The sequence below is a fragment of the Rhinolophus sinicus genome, chromosome 9 (genome assembly GCF_057876585.1).
Source record: "Rhinolophus sinicus isolate RSI-liver-muscle chromosome 9, RSI-T2T, whole genome shotgun sequence".
Taxonomy (NCBI): Eukaryota; Metazoa; Chordata; class Mammalia; order Chiroptera; family Rhinolophidae; genus Rhinolophus; species Rhinolophus sinicus.
In genome coordinates this window covers 12160180-12166430 of record NC_142509.1, presented here as the reverse complement: position 1 = coordinate 12166430, position 6251 = coordinate 12160180, and the positions used below count along the sequence as shown (strand labels likewise).

The following is a 6251-nucleotide window of genomic DNA, read 5'->3' as shown; positions in this document are numbered from 1 at the left end:
AATTTGCTCAGGGCCCAGCACAGGAGTCAAGCTGACCTGACTTCAAATTCAGGGTCTGTCACTTACCAATGGTGTAACTTCTGGCAAGTTACTTCAACTACATAAAGCTCAGATTACTTGTCTATAAAATGGAGTTAGTAATAACTGACAGGATTTTTTGGTAAGATTTAAATAAGATAATGTATGTAAACTATTTGGCACTATCTGGCCTAAAATAAATAGTAAATTAAAGTTTGGGGAGGCTTTCTCAGGTTAAAAAAAAAACAAACCTAGAATTCAGGTACCCTTAACTAAATTCACTATACACTAAAACAAACTCGTTTATCATAGTCAGCAATGCTGAAGAACCACTTAATACAAATGATTCTTTATGCCATACATTAAGAAGTCAGTTCATAAATATAGGTCAGTTTATTTATATATATATATATATATATATTATATATATATATATATATAAAATCTCTGTCTACAAGAGTGCCAAGACAATGAGGAAGAAAATAATCTTTTTAACAAATAGTGCTGGGACAACAAGATAGATAGATAGATAGATAGATAGATAGATAGATAGATAGATAGATAGATAGATAGATGTATATGCAAAAGAAAGAAATTGAACCCCTTCACACTATGCACAAAAATTAACTCATAGTCGATCACAGACCTAAATATAAGAGCAAAACTATAAAACTCTTATACAAAAACAAAATTTACAAGAGTAAATCTTCACTTCATAACCTTGGGTTAGGCAATGATTTCTTAGATATAACACCAAGAACGCGCGCACGCGCGCACACACACACAAACAAACACACACAGATAAATTGGGCTAATCAAAACTAAAAACTTCTGTGCTACAAACTATAACATCAAGAAACTAAAAAGACAACCCATATTAGGGGAGAAAATGTTTGCAAATCATGTATCTGATAAGAAACTTATATCCAAACTAAAAAAAAAAGATCTCTTACAACTCAATAGTAAAAAGACAACCCGATTTAAAAACAAAGATTTGAACAGACATTTCTCCAAAAAAGATATACAAATGGCTAATAAGCATATGAAAAAATGATCTATATCATTAATCATTAAGGAAATGTTAATCAAAACCACAATAAGAGACTATTCCACATTCACTATGAGAGCTATCAAAAAGACAGACAATGACAAGTATTGGTGAGGATATGTAGAAATTGGACCCCTCATTCATGGCTGGTGGGAATGTAAAATGGTACAACCAATTCAGAAACCGGTTTGTCAGTTCCACAAATAATTAAACATGGAGTTACCATATGACCCAACAATTCCACTTCCAGGTATATACCTATGAGAAAACCTATGTCCACACCAAAAGTTATACATAAATGTTCAGCATTATTTATAATAGACAAAGAAAAACAACCCAAATGTCCATTAAATGATGGATAAGTGAAATGTGGCATATCCATATAACGGAATATTATTTGGTGATAAAAAGGAATGAAGTACTGATATATGCTACAACATGGATGAACCTTAAAAATAGTGAAAGAAGTCAGTCACAAAAGGCTATATGTGACTCCATCTATAAGAGAAGTGCAAAATGGACAAATTTATAAAAATGAAAATTAGACCAGTGGTTACTAGGGCATAGGGGTGGAAGGATGAAAGAGAATGGGACTAACTGCTAATAGGTATGGGATTTCTTTTAGAAGGGATGAAACTGTTCTAGAATTAAATTGTGGTGATGTTTGTGCAATGCTGTCAATATATTAAAAAACCTTAAATTGTACACTTTAAATGAGTGAATTGTAAAGCATGTGAATTATATCTCAATAAATGTTATCTAAGTAAAGTTGCTTTAAAAAAAAAAAACCCTCTGCCTTTCAGAGGTGAAAAGAAGACAAATAAAAGAGAAAGAATTTCTTATCATCCAGTAAAGTCTGCCCTGTGGAGTCTATGAACATCATCTCAAGACCATTTGCTTAACCAAAGTTCAGTGGAAAAACGTCTAACATTTCAATGACCTCCTTTTCTAAACTTCCTAAGTGGCTTAGAGAGAGGCTACCCAGGAAACTCCAAATGGAACCTAAAAATATTATCTCCTGGCTTTATAAACATTAGGAACGCTAATGAAGTGAGGAGCGGCAGACCTAGCGAATGGAACATTTCACTCAGGTTGAGAGGCACGAGCAAAGTCTCCACTCATCTCTGAAAGGAAGGCAGAAAGGCCCAGGAGGGGCCAGATTGAGGCCAGGGAGGTGAAAATCAACACAGGGTACAGAAGGAAAGAATAACACTGAACAAGGATACATAAAGCAGAACAAGAGTGACCACATTCTAAACATCAGTAAAGCCACCCCTGTTCAAATCAAACTCTGTGTCCTCGTTCTACTGACCAAGTTTGGACAAATGAGTGCCTCTCGTGGCGAACTCCCTCCACCTTCACTTTCACACAGTTTGGAAAGAGGCCACGGGAGAAACCATGCTGTGTTGGTCTCTCCTTCTCATTCTCACTCTCTTGGGGCTCACCTGACTGCCAGTGTATTTATGTCTGTCTCAGCGCCCTTCAAGGTTATTTGATGGTCCTTGAGGACAAATGTGACACCTACTTTGCAGCCCCAATACCATGAAGAATAAGGACTCAATAAATATGTGTTCATTGATGAGGGACAGAATAAAGGTGCTCAAGTGTAACCAAGACCTAAATCTGGTCAAAAACATTGAATTACCTCTGATCCAATTGAGGACCAAGACACTAACCACCCCTCCACCAGCTATGACATATTTGGACAACCAGGATACAGACATTTATCATATCCTCTGCTCTGTGGCAAGTATTGACTACATACTAGGGATATAAAAATAAATAATAAAGTCCTCTGGCTTCAGAGGAAGTGGAAACAGAACACAAAGAGCCTTCTGGACCAATTTTTGAATTTCGTTCTGAAGGATGTGGGGTTTTGTTGTTGTTGTTGTTGTTGTTGTTTTTAATTTTAGTAACTTCTTAACTGGTTTTAAAATCCTGACTAGTTATCACAATTATCCACAGATGAATTTAATAATGCTGGTTTGTTTATCCAACTGACCTTACTTAACTGCGTGCCTATGATGATTCAAGCACTCTGCTAGATACTAGGAACGTGACAAGGAAAGGGCCTGCCCTCAAGACACACATGGACTAACAGGGGAAGACAAAAGTCAGTGATTGCAGCCCAGTGTAATGAGCTCTACAACACAGGGACTCCCTGGTATTGGGGAAACACAATTAGGGCCTGAACTAAGGTATTGACAATAGTAATAGAAAAGACGGGATGAAGTCAAGAGATATTTAGAAGATAAAGTTGACAGGACCTGTGACCAACTGAATATGAGGCTATAGTGGTCATTTGCTGCTTTTATCTCTCCCGAGTTTTCCCTTCTTCTAGTACAGGAACCCTCCCACTTCCCTTCTATTAGCAGAGAGAGAGTGGGGTGGGGAGACGAAGAGGAAGGAGGAGGAGGAGGAGGAGGAGGAGGAGAAAAGAGAGACTTGACGAGATTATTTGATTTCTTAGAGTTCCCCAGGCTGGCTCTTCTACTGAAATTTTCAGTTCTGTAAGTCAATAAATTCCCTTTTAAACTTAAGCTAGTTGAGCCAGGTTTCTGCCACTTGCAAACAAAAAGTGCCTTAACCAACAAAGGGTTAAGGCAGAAGGGAAGGAGTCGATAATAACATCCAGTTTTCTAGCCTGGTGATTGGTAAATGATGATGTCATTCACCAAGATAGAGGCTAAAGATTAGGTTACAGAGTCTGGAGAGAAAGTGATGAGATCAGGTGTAACTTTGAGATATCTGTGTGATAGCCAGGTGAACTATTCACAGAAAAATTTACATGGAAGAGACGTGAACATGCTAACCAGTAAGTGATGAGACTAAACTGCCTTCCCGCAACTGTTCTTTAATTTAAAATTTTTATTTAAAGAAATATATTATTTTTTATAATGATTACAAAAAAAATAATCAAAACATGGCATAGATGCACATGGCAAAGTACTAGTATACAGCCAGAAAGAGGAAGAAGATTATGTGTTTTAAAGCAACCAAAATGGCATAGATTTTCTCTTGCCTTCCCAGCAGACCTTTCACTTCTATTAGAGGGAAGGAGAATGACTAATTTCCACCTGCCCATTCTGCCATAAACATGGGAATTTGGGAAGTGAAAAGAAAAAGTGATCAATAGCAATGGGAAACGTACAGAATTACATTTCAAACTCTACCTTTAGCCCTCAAATCTTATTGGTCGAGTTGTCCTATCAGTATGCCTAGCCCGAGTACCCTCTGTCTCACTCAATGAAGCAGAAGTAAAAGATTATTTCTGAAGTCAATAGCTTTCTTTGCATATCTGACCGGCTCTTTCCCATTTGAGCATTTCCTAAAATATTCCCTTGAAGTTCCCTTAAAAGGTTTTGAAATTTTTGTCTTAGAAGCAGAAGGATAATTTCAAAAATTAGTTAAACCACTTCTGAAATATCCTGGAAGGTATTTGAGGGGAGAGGTAATTCACAAACTCCTTTAATAATCGATTTCAGAGTTAAATTTCACCATAGCTAATCCAAAATCCCTCTTTTCCCATTATTCCATCTTTTTCTTAGTCTTCAATGGATCTAAAGAGCAACTGGTAACTCCCTGGTGATATTTTAAGAAAAGTTAAGTCTACACTAGTATTTAATCATAATTGATTTTATGCTTAGTTCCAAGTCACTGCTTACCTGAAGCTCAATTTCAATGAAAAGCAATGAAAAAATTTGAAAAGGAAAAGCAAGGGGAGATGAGGAGATACTTGGTACAGAACTTAATGTACGGCACCAGTGAGGTCAAATACGTTCTAATTCTGGAAACTGCTCTCACTATTCTAAGAAAGCTGTTTTCCTTGTATATTTTACAATCTAAAGTTTTAAAAAAAGCACTTTGATATACAAATAGGTAGAGAGCAAATTCCTTCAATTCCATTAAGAACTTGTGAGATCAGGAAGGAATTTTGAAAGAGCTGATGGAAAAGTGATTGTTTACTAAAACAATATATGGAATTTCCCTCCTCCATAACCCAGTAAGTAGAGCTGAGGGACACAGGCAGCCTGGGGGAAAATGGGAATAAATGTTCTGACACTAGAGCCTCTTCCCCTCACCCTCACTCCTTCCTTCTCCAGGTTCTGCTCAGACACATTTCAATTCCATTCTTTTCCAAGACTTTCCCTTGCCCGTTTCCAGAGCAGCAGCTCTGCATCACATTGAGTTTAAAATAAAGAAATGCTTTTCCCAAAGAATTCACACACAAATAATCTCATTACCCCAGTGCTTAGGTTTGTAGAGCAGACGTCTTCTGCCAGGGGGAAAAAAAAATAGCACTCTACGCTCACTCATATGGAACAGCTGCGAGGAGAGAAATGCTATTTAATTCATTGTGAAATATTCAACAATGGCTGCACTGCACTTTTAAAAGCCTTTTGATAGTAAAACCCACAGAGAACAGCCCATTCTGTGTGCTGAAAAGCAGCTTCCCCACAATTAGTCTCCCTATTCAGAGGTCTGAGAAGTCTGTGTAAACTTCAGCACGTGCTGTGTACACTATGGATACCTTCAAGGGTATAACCTTTCAGAAACTTCTAAGGGTTTACTCTTGCTCAGCGACTCTGCTCACAGAGCTAGTTGGTGGAGGAGGAGTGGGGGGCTGAGGGAGTGCAGTACTTAGGTGACAGACTCTAAGTGAATGCCTAGCAAAGGAGACACCGGTCTCTGAAGCAGTCTGGCAGAATTCTGTGTTCCTTCATGCACTTACATACCAATGTTGGACCAAAAGAAACTGGAGAGAAGGTCCAAAAGGAATAAAGCCGCAGCAGCTTATTTTCCCTATCCCATCTCTCTAAGATTTCCATGGCTCTCTGGTTGGTGGGACAGCTAGGAAAACTTCTATTCCTTTATCCCAGAGGTGGACATTAGTCACCAGGGATGAGGCAACAACGATGACTTTTTTAAAGTTGTCGTTGTTGCCTCATCCCTGGTGACTGTTTGGGGCAGCAGGTAAAGTTTGTATAATGGTTAGGAGCATGGGCCTTGGAGTAAGACCCGAGTTTAACTGAACCTCTCCCACTTCTGATAATTATAGTTAGACTTCTATGGGGAGGTAACTTTACCTCTCTGAGCCTCATTAATCTCATCTGTAAAATGGGAATGATATCACTCTCATAGGAATGTTGTGAGAGTAAAAGAGACCATCTGTGTGTGATCCTTA

General features: G+C 38.0%; 1 protein-coding gene across 2 annotated transcripts in view; it reads right to left on the bottom strand.

Moving 5' to 3' along the window:
- The window catches only part of ETS1 (ETS proto-oncogene 1, transcription factor), a 122670-nt gene that overhangs the window by 80288 nt on the left and 36131 nt on the right, over positions 1–6251 (bottom strand). The window lies entirely within an intron of this gene.